Source organism: Rhipicephalus microplus, chromosome X (assembly GCF_043290135.1).
Source record: "Rhipicephalus microplus isolate Deutch F79 chromosome X, USDA_Rmic, whole genome shotgun sequence".
In the NCBI taxonomy this organism is placed as follows: domain Eukaryota; kingdom Metazoa; phylum Arthropoda; class Arachnida; order Ixodida; family Ixodidae; genus Rhipicephalus; species Rhipicephalus microplus.
The window spans coordinates 322,063,462-322,078,090 of NC_134710.1; the positions used below are offsets into that span (position 1 = coordinate 322,063,462).

General features: G+C 44.1%; 1 protein-coding gene and 1 long non-coding RNA gene across 2 annotated transcripts in view; one reads left to right on the forward strand and one right to left on the reverse strand.

Moving 5' to 3' along the window:
• The window catches only part of LOC142777239 (ubiquitin-conjugating enzyme E2 D4-like), a 51,597-nt gene that overhangs the window by 33,770 nt on the left and 3,198 nt on the right, over positions 1–14,629 (reverse strand). The gene's annotated exons all lie outside the window — the stretch shown is intronic.
• On the forward strand, positions 1,211–13,055 carry LOC142777238 (uncharacterized). The gene is made up of 5 exons (XR_012887983.1): positions 1,211–1,522; positions 9,100–9,211; positions 10,396–10,595; positions 11,736–11,813; positions 12,447–13,055. It is a non-coding gene; the product is annotated as an uncharacterized LOC142777238 (long non-coding RNA).

Genomic DNA, 14,629 nt, shown 5'->3' on the forward strand with positions numbered 1-14,629 from the left:
ATTTAGAAGAGCTCTGGCGAGGCACGGGCTATTTCAAACTACTCTAATGAAATAACTTTGGCGACATTGACGATGAGGCTTAGAACAAATCCTTCTCGCTTGTTTGTTCTTGTCCAAATGGGCGTATTTAGATACGCCCTTCTCACCCACGCCATTTTTTTTTCTTTTTTTTCGCAGTCACTTCCATTTTAGACTGGTTTAATTGACATATATTTTGATTTTAGATGATCATAGCAAAATATTGGTATCAGCCCATTTTTTCTTTTTCAAGGGAGTTCGTATTTCGAAATGGCTGGAAAAAGCGCACATAACCTGCTTAAAACGCCCTTATGAGCTTATTTTTGCTTCCAGTGTACCTTCGACACACACAATAATGATTACAGTACACAAGCATGCACAAAACGTTCACGTAATGTTACAACACTCACACTCACCACAGCTTGCCACCCGCGCTGCTCACCTACGACTGAGTCACCGGGTATATAGAGGCACCATATTCTGACCTCCCATTTAGTTCTGGAGGGGCCCTTTTTTGCTGATAATTAATAAATAACCACGCACGGCGTAGGTATGAAGTTCCGGTGCCCTGATGTAAGCACTTCAACACACATGCCTTTTATCTTAAACCTGCCTAATATTTAATAATTTTTAAGCCTACCAAAATAATTTTATCAGTCGGCGCTCTGTCGTACGGGCTGAATTGGCATTGGCAGTACTGTTTGTGGATCCGTAAAATGCACTGAATCATACACAAAGCCCAAGCGGCCTAGAATGAACACATCAACGAGGAACATTCCGCAGCTCTGGCGATTCACCGAGGTATACCGCCGCTACCACGTTCGACGACTAGGCCTCACTCACGAGTACGGCACGGTGATTCGATGAATGACAGCTGGCCATCACGAAATACTTGCTGATGTGCAGTTTACGTCTCGTTATTTTTCCCATGCACAGAGATAGGTGTCGGCTATCCACGTAGTTTAAGCTACGGAGCGATAGACTTAAACGAACGAGACGGTTCGTAGTCGCGGTTCCTGTTGCTCGCACGCATTGCATGGACATGCATGCCGTACGCTGTTTCTGTGTGTCTCCGCCCAACGCCACCTAGATTACTTCAGGCCTGCTCACTGTGCCGGCCAAGGGCTCTGACGTCACTCCGTTTTGCCCAGTGTGTTTCGCTGCACAGACGTGCCTACGCTGCTCTCGTCGCTCGACAGACATGGTTGCCAAGTCCGACGAAAGTTTTCGCGGTGTGCTAGTGCTCTTGTTGGCGACTTGAGAAGACCATCTTTTTCTGTGTCCGTGAACTGCAGCGTGGATATGCGATGTGTTTTGTGCCCTAGATATTCGTAATCTGTACGGCTGGAAATCCGAATGGTTGAGGGATGCTGCGTGGCGAATTGTCGTGGCAAAGGTACCAATACTTCGAGTGTTCTTCTTTCCTAAGAACAACCTAGGAACGAAATGGGAGCGTGTCGTTCGTCAAGCTGACGTCGGCATCCATTTTCTTCATGACCAGAAGGTACGTGTGTACGTACTACATATTTTTAAGTCGTTCCAATAACCCCATTGCCACCATGTTCCGTTCTTGGTGCAAAATGATGGTATTATGTTTGCTTTTCACTTGTTGCCATAGGTCCTGGCATTAAAAAATGAACGTGCTCAGCAGAACATTTTTAGAACAGCTCTTTTTCCTTCGGGGTCAATAATCATTGTTCAGCTGGTGATTAGCGTCGGGGACTTCTGTTGCCTCTCTTCGCTTGGATGATAAAAAAATGGAAGGAATGTTTTTCGCATTACTTAGTGCCTCGGTTTTGTGCATAGCCCCGCCGCGGTGGTCTAGTGGCTAAGGTACTCGGCTGCTGACCCGCAGGGCACGGGTTCGAATCCCAGCTGCGGCGGCTGCATTTCCGATGGAGGCGGAAATGTTGTAGGCCCGTGTGCTCAGATTTGGGCGCACGTTAAAGAACCCCAGGTGGTCTAAATTTCCGAAGCCCTCCACTACGGCGTCTCTCATAATCATATAGTGGTTTTGGGACGTTAAACCCCACATATCAATCAATCGGTTTTGTGCATAGTAATTTCTTGCCGGTGTTCATATCATGTTGTTGCAGCCCCGCCGCGGTGGTCTAGTGGCTAAGGTACTCGGCTGCTGACCCGCAGGTCGCGGGTTCGATTCCCGGCTGCGGCGGCTGCATTTCCGATGGAGGCGGAAATGTTGTAGGCCCGTGTGCTCAGATTTGGGCGCACGTTAAAGAACCCCAGGTGGTCGAAATTTCCGGAGCCCTCCACTACGGCGTCTCTCATAATCATATGGTGGTTTTGGGACGTTAAACCCCACAAATCAATCAATCAATCAATCATGTTGTTGCAGTACAATTTTGGTCAGCACCTTTGTCTAATATATTTTCTTGAAATTTAAATGCGTGTAGACAATTACGGTCAAGCGTTTTAATATTTGGTTTTCAGGTGTGTAGTCTCTACTTCAAGCTAGATTAATTTAGAACCACTACCAAAAATATACCGATCCAAGAACCGGTAGTTCCGTAGAAGCTACAAGTGGGCAACGTGGTTCAATGTAGACCCAGCACTAACAGTTTTTCCAGGTCCTAATTATGTGACCGACTACGCACCAGTGCGATAGGGGCCAGAGCAAAAGAGGAAACGCTGCCTCGTGAGTCGGTCACAAGAAAGTTTTGTGAAACGAAACATTTTGTTTTTTTTTCTCGCAATTGTCATCGCCGTCATATTGTGCTGAATACCATACTTGTGGCAGCAGCAAACAGTCTCCTCGATGACTACGTTTCTATGAGACAGAGGATAGAAAAAGTACAAATCATGAGAACTGCAGAAACTTTGCAAATGAGTAACGAAGAGTTTCTCTGCATACTCTAGATAGTCTGTGTATATATGCGCGTGTAAATAAATAAATAATGAATAAAAATTGCCATATCTAATATGTCGATTTGTTAGTTCGTAAAAGTTCACTCTTATAGATCGACCACACGTTCGACAGCTTTTCTCTTTGGCTTTTTAGGGGAAGAAACGGTTCACAGTGATACTTCAATTGCTTTAAAGCGCAATACATTACTTAGGCCACTGCCTTCTTTGACCCAAAAGGCAGAATAAAGCTGTTTAGCATGTAAAACTTGCCAGAAACGCTTTATCTTTGAACGGTTGGGGCAATGAATTCACAGACTCCCGTACGTGCGCTCGCTCGAGCAAAACGAGTGACGTCATGGCGGCAGTGATCAGGCCTAGTAATCTAGCTGGCAATGCTCCACCACGTTCGGCGCTCGCCCAGGGGGATGAAACTTCGCGGTTTTTATGGATGGATGGATGGATGGATGGATGGATGGATGGATATGGCTGTACCCTTTAGATCGGGCGGTGGCTAGCGCCACCAAGCCGTAATACCTAATGAACCAAAAACTATATTTATTTTTTTCCCTTAAAAAGTGAGTTTGAGTATTCGTACTTTGCAGCGAAGAGTTTAATTTTCACTCGTGCCTTGACTTTAGCCACCAATCAGATAACCTCCTTCTAGTTAAGTGTACCCGCTTAAAGTCTATTTTGCCCTCCCGGTCCCTAAACCCCAGTGCTTTGAAAAACTCTGCGCCATCATCCTGAACTATAGGGTGAAGCCCCTTACAGAACATTATCAAGTGTTCGGCAGTTTCTTCTTCCTCTCCACACGCACTGCATACTGTGTCTACCCCTTCGTATTTGGCCCGATATGTCTTGGTTCGCAGTACTCCCGTCCTTGTTTCAAACAGTAGAGAACTACCCCGAGTATAATCATAGATCCTTTCCTTGGCAATTTCCTGCTTAAAAGTTCGATAGATCTCTAGTGCGGACTTCTTATTCATGCCCATTTTCCACATGTCAGTCTCAGTTTCCTTCACTTTCTTCTTAACCAATAGTTCTTTTTGGTTTGGCCACCTGCTGTTTTCTAAGTATTTACCAGTCAACTTCCTGGTTCGCTTCCTCCATTTTGTATCGAAATTCTTCATGTACAAGTAGCTGAAAACCTTCCTAGCCCAACGCTCCTCTTTCATTTCTCTCAATCGCTTCTCAAATTTTATCTTGCTGCTAGCTTCCCTGTCCTCAAATGATGTCCATCCCATATCACCTTGTACTCCCTGATTTGGTGTATTCCCGTGAGCTCCTAAAGCAAGCCTACCTATTCCACGTTGCTTAATTTCTAATCTTGCTTCAACTTCTGATCTCATGCACAAGACCGCATTGCCGAATGTCAGCCCAGGAACCATGACCCCTTTCCATATTCCTCTCACAACATTATACGTATTGTAATTCCACAGTGCCCTATTTTTCATCACTGCTGCATTCCTGTTACCTTTCGTCGTCACGTATATTTCGTGTTCCCTCAGGTACTCGGTCCCATTGCTTATCCATACGCCCAGATATTTGTATTTATCTGTTATCTCTAGCGTGACGTCCTGTATCCTAAGCTCACTACCTTCGTTGTCATTGAAAATCATGACTGCTGATTTTTCCTTACTGAATCTAAAATCTAACCTACCTCCCTCATTACCGCAGATGTCCATCAATCTCTGCAAATCTTCCTTGTTGTTGGCCATTAGCACTATATCATCTGCGTACATTAATGCTGGTAGTGCCTGATAAATAAGTTTTCCTTGTTTGACTAAAGAGAGGTTGAAGCCCAGCCCACTTCCCTCTAATTTTGCCTCTAATCCTTGTGGGTACATCATGAATAATAAGGGTGACAGGGGGCACCCCTGCCTAAGCCCCCGTTTTACCTCTGCAGGCTTGGATACCTGTTTTTCCCACTTTATAACTACCTTGTTACCTTTATAGATACCCTTTAAAAGATTAGTGACTACATGTTCCACGCCTAGTGTAACCAGTATGCCCCACAATTCCTCTTGAACCACGCTATCGTACGCTCCCTTGATATCCAAGAATGCTAGCCAAAGGGCCCGTGTTCCTTTTCTGCTATTTCAATGCACTGCGTCAGTGAGAACAGATTGCCTTCCAACCTCCTGTGTTTCCGAAACCCATTCTGCAGTTCCTCCAGCACACCTCATCTTCTATCCATGCCTGCAGTCTTTCCTTTATAATCTGCATCGCCAGCCTGTAGACCACTGATGTCACTGTTATAGGACGGTAGTTGTTTATGTCAGCTTTGTCCCCCTTTCCTTTATAGATCATGCTCATCCTGCTAAGTTTCCATCCATCGGGAACTTCATTATCAATTATTATTGTGCTCACTGCCTCTCTCAAAGCCTGCTTAGACTTCGGACCTAATGTCTTTATCAGCCTAATTGGAATGCCATCTGGGCCTGTTGATGTACTACTAGGAACCCTTTTCTCAGCCCTTTCCCACTCTTGTTGTGAAAATGGAGCCATTGCACCACATGATTCGTCCTTGTCTATTGTGGTGAATAAAGTACTTCTTTGTTGAAATTTTTCTGTCACCCTTGTTCTTATATATTCAATAGCTTCGTCCCCTTCTAGCCTAGCACCTTGGGCTGTAGTTATAAAACTCTGCTCTAGGCTCGTCTCATTTATTAGGGAGTTTAGATGGTTCCAAAATTTCGCAGCTGCCTTTCTATCTTTTTTATGTACTTCTGCCAGCCACTGAGCTCCCTTCCTTCTAATCTTTTCATTGATCAGAAGGGATGCATCCCTTCTACAGCTTAGAAAGGTTGCCCATTTTCTTTCAACATCATCTGTCGGTTCACCCCGCTGCTTAGCATGTTGGTGTTCCCTAGAGGCTTCCTGACGTTTTGCTATAGCTCTCTTAACTTCCTCATCCCACCAACTTTTCGGTTTGTGTCTTCTTTTCCGGGGTGACTTGTCACGCGTCTTAGCAAGCTCTAGCTCAAAGAGTCTAATTTGATTCTTGTATGTCCACACTGTCTTATTATCCTCCGTGATTACTTTCTCAATTTGTTTAGTGGCTATTTCAATTTGCCTTTCTAGATAAAAATTTTCCTGTAGTTGCTCATCTTTTCTCCTTCCCACTTTCACTGCTCTTCCAAAACTTAGCTTGATCCGTTTGTGATCGCTACCCAGACTTCTGGAGCCACCTTCATCTATGTGCATTCCCCTGAGCTTATCATACATCCTATGTGACATCAGTGCATAATCTATCGTTGACTGAAGCCTTCCTACCTCCCATGTTATTTGCCCTTCACACTTCTCGTTACTGTTGCAAATGATCAAATCAAGCCTTTCACACATATCCATGATCATTTTGCCTGTCGGGTCGGTATACCCATCTATATCTTCTATGTGCGCATTCATGTCTCCTAGCGTAATTATCTCGCACTCTCTTCCTAACTCCTGAATGTCCTTTGATATACACTCTACCATTGCCTGGTTTTCCTCTCTGGCCTTTGCTCTCGTCCACAAGTACACGAAACCAAGGAGTGTCATTTGACCTGCCACTTTCCCTTTTAGCCATAAATGTTCCTTGCACGCCTGCTTGACCCTTTGCCAGTCTGTACTTTTATGAATGAATGCCCCAATACCACCCCCCTTTCTGCTGCCTTCTGTTCTATTACAATATTCCCACGCGTAGTCCGGATTGTTCGGAGGTTGTTCCATGTCCCTGAGATGTGTTTCTACAAAACCGTATACCATCGGCCTCTCTTCCCTTAGCTGTTCTTCTATCTCTTCCCACTTCAGCCTGTTCCTACCACCCTGCATGTTAATATACCCTATGTCTGAATTGGCTCGGCGCTCGTGGCTACGTCTATTTATGCCCCGGACTCTACCTGTCTTAGATATTGGTGCCACTCTGGAATCATATCTGTCCATACCACCTGTCGAAGAGTCTCCCGGGTTGTTTTCCTCGTTACCAGCTATCCTGCACCCCGAAGGGCTCGCTTGCCCCCCAAAAAAGCTACTGCGCGTCCTGCAAGTCGCCAACCCACCTCATGACCTAGCCGCCCATCGAAGTGAATTCTGTCTCGTTGAAAACCCCCCCACCTATGGACCTCTCTGTTTATTTCCACCACCTCAAAGCCTTTCTCTCGACTCATCCGTCATATCTTTTGGTTTGCGTTGACCACCGCTCTTTGCAGGTTGCTATCACGCACCGGTACCTCCGGTATCGTGCATATCACTACCTGTACCTTAGGAGAAGTGGCGCGCATGTCATCGACGCCTTTCGCCAGTGTGGCTGTTAGTACTGCTGCATCTTCATTTACGACATCGTTTAAACCGCCTGAAATTATCACGAGGTTTCGTCTATCAGCGGTCGTTTTGAGCTTTGCGCTCGCTTGCCTCATGACTGCTTCCAGCTTGCGTCCTGGGAACGCCCCTACTGCAACCCTCTTGTCACCTCTTACCCTCTCTTTGATGGCTTCTGTGCATCGGTTTAAATTCGAGTCCCCGGCGATTATCACACGCTGTGACTTTTCAGCTGGAGCGTTCTGCACCTTGGGGCTACTTGCACCTGTGACGCCGGCTGCTTTGTTCCCTCCCTGCCCCACCACTACCTCACTGAAGCTGGGCCTTGCGACAGTTGAACCGGCTAAACCTGTTTTTTCCAAACTTGCTTGCTTTTCCTTCTCCACCGTTCTGGTTGCCGGTTCCCTACTGTTCTCTCGGTAGGTCGCTTCTTTGTTCAGCTTCGCTAGCGCTTCCTCGGCGGACTTCAGTTTTTCTCCCATTGCCCTCGTTTTCTCTTGCTCTGTCGCCAACGCAGTCTCGAGCTCGGCGATTCTCATCAGCAGTTCCCTCTGGGCAACCATCATTTTCTCCATTTTTCCTCGACCTCACATTGCCTACACTTCGCGTCAGCTTCTTCTCCATCCGCTTCTACGCTTGGGTCCATTTTCAAACCCACTCCACATCCTGAACACTTTACAGTCTTTTTAACCATGCCTTTCTGACACCAATTGTCCCTATACTCGATAATTACTAAACTCGAGCCCTGCACTACGAAAAAAAAGAAAGTCTAAGCTCTACTACAAAAATTTGCGTGTCCAATGTACGCGCACCTCCCCACGGGGTGGCAAAAAAAACAACAACAAAGAAATTCAAACACACACACCCGCACTAACTAATAAATACCTGGTGACTGGCCCCCGAAAAAGCCGTACCATAAAATAAGTGCTACGAAGATTTCAACCGCTGCCTTATAATTATAAAGACAAGCTCAAAACATGCAAAAACATTTATCTGCGCAGTCGATCTGGAGCGCTCAAAAAACACGTCCCGTTATGTCCCGTGACCGCAGCGATCCTAACGTTTGGGGGCTGTACTATAGTAGAAGTGAACGTTGTTGTTCTATTTTATATTTATTATCAGGTTACTTATTAGCTGCGGAGTTTTTAATGCGCAAGTCCACCTCTAGGTTACAGTTCGAGATTGCGAAAAATGAGCGCCACCCGGAGTGGGAAACGGGAACTGCACATTCGTCCTCTCTCTCACAACAAAAAAGGGGCGTTTCTTGTCGCGTGCACATGTGCGCTATGGCCTACGGAGTCCCAAAGGCCGCTTTCACTACCGTAAAGTTTGTTTCAGCGAAACCCTGGTAAGCTTCAGCGAAACAGACGCATGAATGGATTCGCGCCGTCATCACAAATCGTGCTGTGTTGAGTGGTGCCGAAATTCTTCACGCCACAGCGGCATAAAATTCTTTCAGATCCCGGTGGACCAATTGTACGATCTGCATGCTGTTCATTTTGTTTTTTAAGCTTGCACGGTATATTAGGATATCATTGCAGTAGAATCTGTGTAATTTAACTGGGCATACATGTGCATGATTTATTTATTACAGTCTGCTTGAATTATACTAGACATGCACCGCAGAGCATGCGGAAATTAATTCGATGACTACATACGATTCGAGCTACACATGATTGCTTGTACTTGCGTTGTTAATTTAATGCATTTGGTCATGCGTTGCATTTCGATGTTGCATTTTGGCTCAAGTGAATGCATGACATGCAACAAATGTATTTGTAGCAACATATAGCATAACAAGAGAACAGTTTCAATTCTTCACACTCTTTTATTACCTCTTCATTGCCTGCTTTGATGTTGTTTTCGAAGCGTGATGCATTTTTATTTTAGTTATTATGATATCATTATTTTTATTAGAACTCCATGCTCGCCCTCGAAGACCTGGAAGAGCAACAACAACTCGTCGCCAGGGCCAAGAGGGCAGTAGAAGCCAGAGGGTTCCTGGACTAAGGAGCCCTCCCACCTCAGGGTGACACCGGGCATTGCTCGGGGCACTGTTTCAGAATAAACGTTTACTTACCTCTCTCTCTCTCTCCATGTACACAGCTGGAGGAGGGCTTTTAGCTCTAAGGGAGGGTGCATGTACGTTGATAGCATGTGTTGTTAGCACTATGGTAATTAAGTAGTGACTACATAAGATATTACACTTGCAAGTTTGGGCGGGTGCTATTTATATTACTGCGTTTCAGTTCTGTGTTTCCGTTTCGGCCTCACGAGATTCTACGGCATATTGCATAGGAATTTGTAGCAATAAATATACAAACTAAGCAGTTACTTTGTGTCTTTCTAATAAAATTAATAATATTATGAGTATTAATTATAACAATAATATTTTTATTAATAATTACAGTACTTACAATTTCTAATGTACAATTAAATTTCATGCTTAAGTGTCCGCTTTTAGTGCAAATACAATATATTCACAAGAATGCAGTTATAGCTAAGAGCCCATAAATAATTGGACAACGTATGGTTACGTGAGGAAATAATTTATTACCGGTTTTAATAAGGTTTTTATTAATGATCTTTAACTGGTTGCGAGGAATACTCGAAGAAAACACAGTGAGCGAGGGTATATATGCACGAATAGTTGTTTAGAGATCCTGGTGTGGGATGGTTGCTATTGTATGCAAAAATGTATTTTGTATTAGGAGGAAAGCTGGGGTCGTAGCCAACACCCGCAGGGCGCGGGTTCAAATCCCGGCTGCGGCGGCTGCATTTCCGATGGAGGCGGAAATGTTGTAGGCCCGTGTGCTCAGATTTGGGTGCACGTTAAAGAACCCCAGGTGGTCGAAATATCCGGAGCCCTCCACTACGGCGTCTCTCATAATCCTATAGTGGTTTTGGGACGTTAAACCCCACATATCAATCAATCGGGGTCGTAGCCAACAAACATTACTTAACTCAAACAGAAGCATGTATCCGCGTCTCTTAATAATAAAGACAGGTTTTTATTTAAAGTTTGCTTTCAGGATTGATGGTATGACTAGCAGTCTTTGTAACAAAAATCAAATTAAGGAAGGAATCATTGAAATGTATCACATAACGCTTATTTCAAATAAATATGCCAGTTTTCACTCAAAATTATCTTATATGTGCCGGAAAACAAATATATTTATTTTAACCCTACAAACGCACATGTTGATGTTTCAGATCACGCGCCTGGCTGCAGTAAGCGAGAAGGGAGGACCTGGCTCATTTACCACCTCGTCAGATCTACAGCAGCTACCGGCTATGCTCTGCCCATTTCACCAGCAGACACTACGCGGACACTGGACAGACAAGGCTTCTAAGATGTGCCGTGCCAACAGTTCCCATCTTTCGCAAAGGGCAGAGACACGTCGAAAGTCCAGGTGGGAGTACTGTAAAGTGAACTTACAACTATAGTATGACTCGAAGGTGGGCGAGTTGGACCGTATGCATCTTTGGCCGGTGCTCAAAATTGACGTGACACAAAAGAGGAGGATGGGATAAGCGCTGATCCAACAACTGCTAGGCCAGCACTTGTCCCTTCCGCTTCTTTTCTTTTGGGTCTCGTCTATTTTGTGTGCTACCCAACGATGAACAAACAACAGCGTAAGCTTTCATACCTCTAATATATATTTACAGAAATGTCTTAATATTCAATATGTGTACCTGTCCCAATTATCATCAGTCAGTAATTTTGAGATTCGCATGTAGATTACACCAACAATACCAACGCATCATGTACACAGCAGCCATGAATTACCCAGCATAATCATGCTGGTAAATATAACCAGCTCAGTAAATATTTTGCCGGCTTCACAATGGTTAAGTTTAGAGCAAACGTCTTTTTCAGAACGCTCTACACGTAACCTTCTTGATTCGGAATCATTTGCTCCTGCTATTTTACCAGCTGCGCAACCTTTTACAAAAAAAGAAAATTGCCTAAAAACTGGAGAGACTACCTCATGAGGCACGTTATCAGCGACTGCGCGCTTGGTGAGTGAGTGGCGGATAAATTGGTGCCACTGTTAAAACAACTGTGCGATAGCTCTGACAATGGGAGGAACAGAAGTGGGCTTTTAGAAATATATGTAATTTACGACACCCTCGTTTAATGTCGTTTTTAAAATTAAGATTCTCAAAAGTACTTTTTTATAGCTTTACTACTAATAATTTACTATTATTTTCAATGGGCCAAATAAGCATAAGTGACAAGAGAACAGCTACGCGCAAGGCCATCACGGGTACCACGATGTTAACTTTTTCTAACTACAGCGCATTAATATTTTTGAAATCTTCATTTAGGATAGTTGGGACACCCATTTTTTAGTGAGTGACGCGTAGCGTACTTTTTTCGTGTGTTTGCACCTTTTCATGACTAGTTTGGAGACAGAATACATGACGAGACCAGTTAATAGTAAGAAAACACCCTGAGTGATTTTAATTGCAATGATTTATTGTGATGCCTAATACTAGTTTCATGTATGTCACGCTAAAATTTGTGTTACGTTACACTTATTTCACAGGCTCTCCTCAGCCCACGAGCACCACTACAATGTCCGCTCACAGCGCCGATGAAGAAGTTGAACATGCTGAGCCATCATGTATGCAAATTAGTTTACTTTGCAAGCTTGTTAAAACAATTTCACATTAATTAGTGACCTGCAGCTAGCATTTTAATGACACGTAACATTTAGCAGATCTTAAAGTGCCCTAGGGTGTCAGCTGGGCGAGCTCGTACATTGCTAGCCGGTGAGAGCCAGAGCGATGTATACAAAAAGACTGGACGAGACGAGCGCCTGTATGATCCTTTCTTGCTTGTTTGTTGCCTCCTTAGAGGGATTAGTGTTTTTGAAAGAAAAGACTAGGAATTCGTTAGTTTTCTTAAACATACCATTTTGAACGCATAACCAATAAAGTTGGTTAGCAAAGAGTACTCATGTTCAGTAACAATTAGTTGGTGCTTCATGTTTTCAACGATGAAGATTTCTCTATTACATATGCCTTAAGTGTAGATATATGCCGTTAATAGCCCAGTAATGTGCTTATCAGGAGCCTGTTTCCAATGCCTCAAGTTTTAATAATTGAAGGATAGAGAACTAAATATGAACAATGATTACCAATGAAAAAATCACTTCAATTCTAAAAGTGGCTAGAACTTTTGCTAGGTTTAAAAAATGGAGGTCATATTTCACAAAACTGCAGTATAATTAAACGTTTCTTACTAAATCTTTTAGGTTCGATTCCATCGAGTCAACAACACAAGACCTCTGGGTGCTCGCCCCAGACAGCCAGAAAAATCAACAACCTGGAGAAGACTAATTCAAAGCTTCGGAAGGCACTGTCAAGAATTGGCAAGAGAAAGGTTAAAAAGCCTTGCAAGTCAGACGCGTTGAATGCTATCAGGCCCTACGTCCGCAATACATTTATTAGGTTGCTTGAGACGCAAGTTTGAATTAATGGTGTGAAACGTAAAGGAAGGAGGTGGTCGCCCGAGCACCGCCAGCTCGCTTTAAAGTTGTATTTTCATAGTCCGAAAGGGTGCAGACATTTGTCAAAACTGCTTGACATGCCGACTGTAAGGTCGCTAAAACAGTGGTTGTCAAATATTCCATTGACTACCGGAGTTATTCCAACCGTTATTGATGCCCTCAAAAAAGTTACCCGAGATTGGCAGTTAACAGATCGTGCGTGCACTATAATATTTGACTAAATGTCGCTGAAACAACATTTGCAGTATGATGCAAAGCATGACATTGTGGCAGGATTCTCAGGTAACGGTGCTCAAAGAACCCCAGCCGTGGCAAATTCAGCACTTCTGATACTTGTGGCAGGCATTTCAAAAACGTGGATTCAGCCTGTTGCTTACACAGTGTCAAGGACAAAAATGCCCGCAGATACTCTTCATCATCTAATCACGACTTTAATCAAGCAGCTGCAGGAAGCCCGGTTGTTTGTGAAGGCGCTCATCAGTGACAAGGGGGGGGGGGGAACATCGCTTTGGAAAATAAGTTAGGTGTGACGTCCGAAGAACCATATTTTGTGCTTGAAGGCCATAAGATTTATTTTTTGTATGACACACAACACTTACCTAAATGCACTAGGAATAATATTCGAGCCCCGCACAAGCTCCATATCGGGCAAGAAATTGTTGGATAGACTTTCATTACGAAACTTTACGAAAGTTCGCATCCTCTTAAACTCAAATTGGCGAAAAAACTAACAGACAACCACATTTACCGGAAGCCTTTCAATAACATGAAAGTGAAATATGCGAGCCAGGTGATGAGTGAATCGGTCTCAGTAGCCTTTGATGTATTCATAGCACTTGGCGTGTTGCCGGCCTCTGCCAAACCAACAGCTGATATTCTAGAGAGGATGGATAAGCTATTTGACTTTCTAAATAGCTCTGTTGTAAAAAAAAAAACTAGTGACAAGTTGCGTTACGCAATTTCGGAAGGGTCCGAACACGTTGTCTTTTTGTGGGAGTGCCTGTCGTGGGTTGAAAGCTGGAAATTTGACGGGCCTCGGCAACCACACACAGTTTAGGCATGGAAGGTCACCTTAAAGGCTATCCTTCTCCTCTGGGACGACTTCTCTCAAGATTTTGATTTCCGTGTTCTCTTGACTCGCTGGCTGCAGCAGGACCCCCTAGAGAATCTTTTCGGGCTGCTTAGGTTAGAGCATGGCTGCAATGACAACCCAATTGTGCTTCAGTTCACATCAGGTCTGAAACACATATCTGTTGGAAAACTGGTTGCCCTTTTTTCGGAAGGAAACTGCGAACAGGATCGCAGCACTGTGTTGGTACAAATGTCACAGCCACCTCATTCGCTTGCTACTACTTGTGAGGCACCATCAACAGTCGATATGCTTCCTCACGAGGAACAGCCGGCTAGCCATGATATAGTAGAGGATGACGTTCTCTACTATGTTGGAGGATATCTTGTGCGGCAATTTTTGTCGCACAGGCCTCCAGATTGTGTGTGCAGCGCCCTTTTGAAAAATGCCGACAGCCAGCTTTCTGCATCAACCAGTATTTTGCTATGTTTAAGGCAAACAACACCTCCTCAGATTTATTTGGCAATGTAACAGTGCCATCTGATGACTGCTTTCAAGACATTAGGGCCATGGAAACTTGCTTTTTGGAACATATTGGTGTTGCGGTGCACTTGCCTCATGTGAATGAAGTTTTGGCAGGCATTTTGTACAGTTATAGGGGAAGGCAAAGATTCTGCTCTGAAGAGTGCAAGAAAGCCTTTGTGCGCCTCTCTTCAAGGATTCGTCTGTTGCGGCATATACGATTTGTGAACATCTCTTTGGCTCAACCTTTAATAAACCAGGAAATCTGCAGCAGCACGAAAAATGCGGAAATTCTTGTAACTACAGCAGAAAAGTGCCGAAATTTTTGAAACTTTGA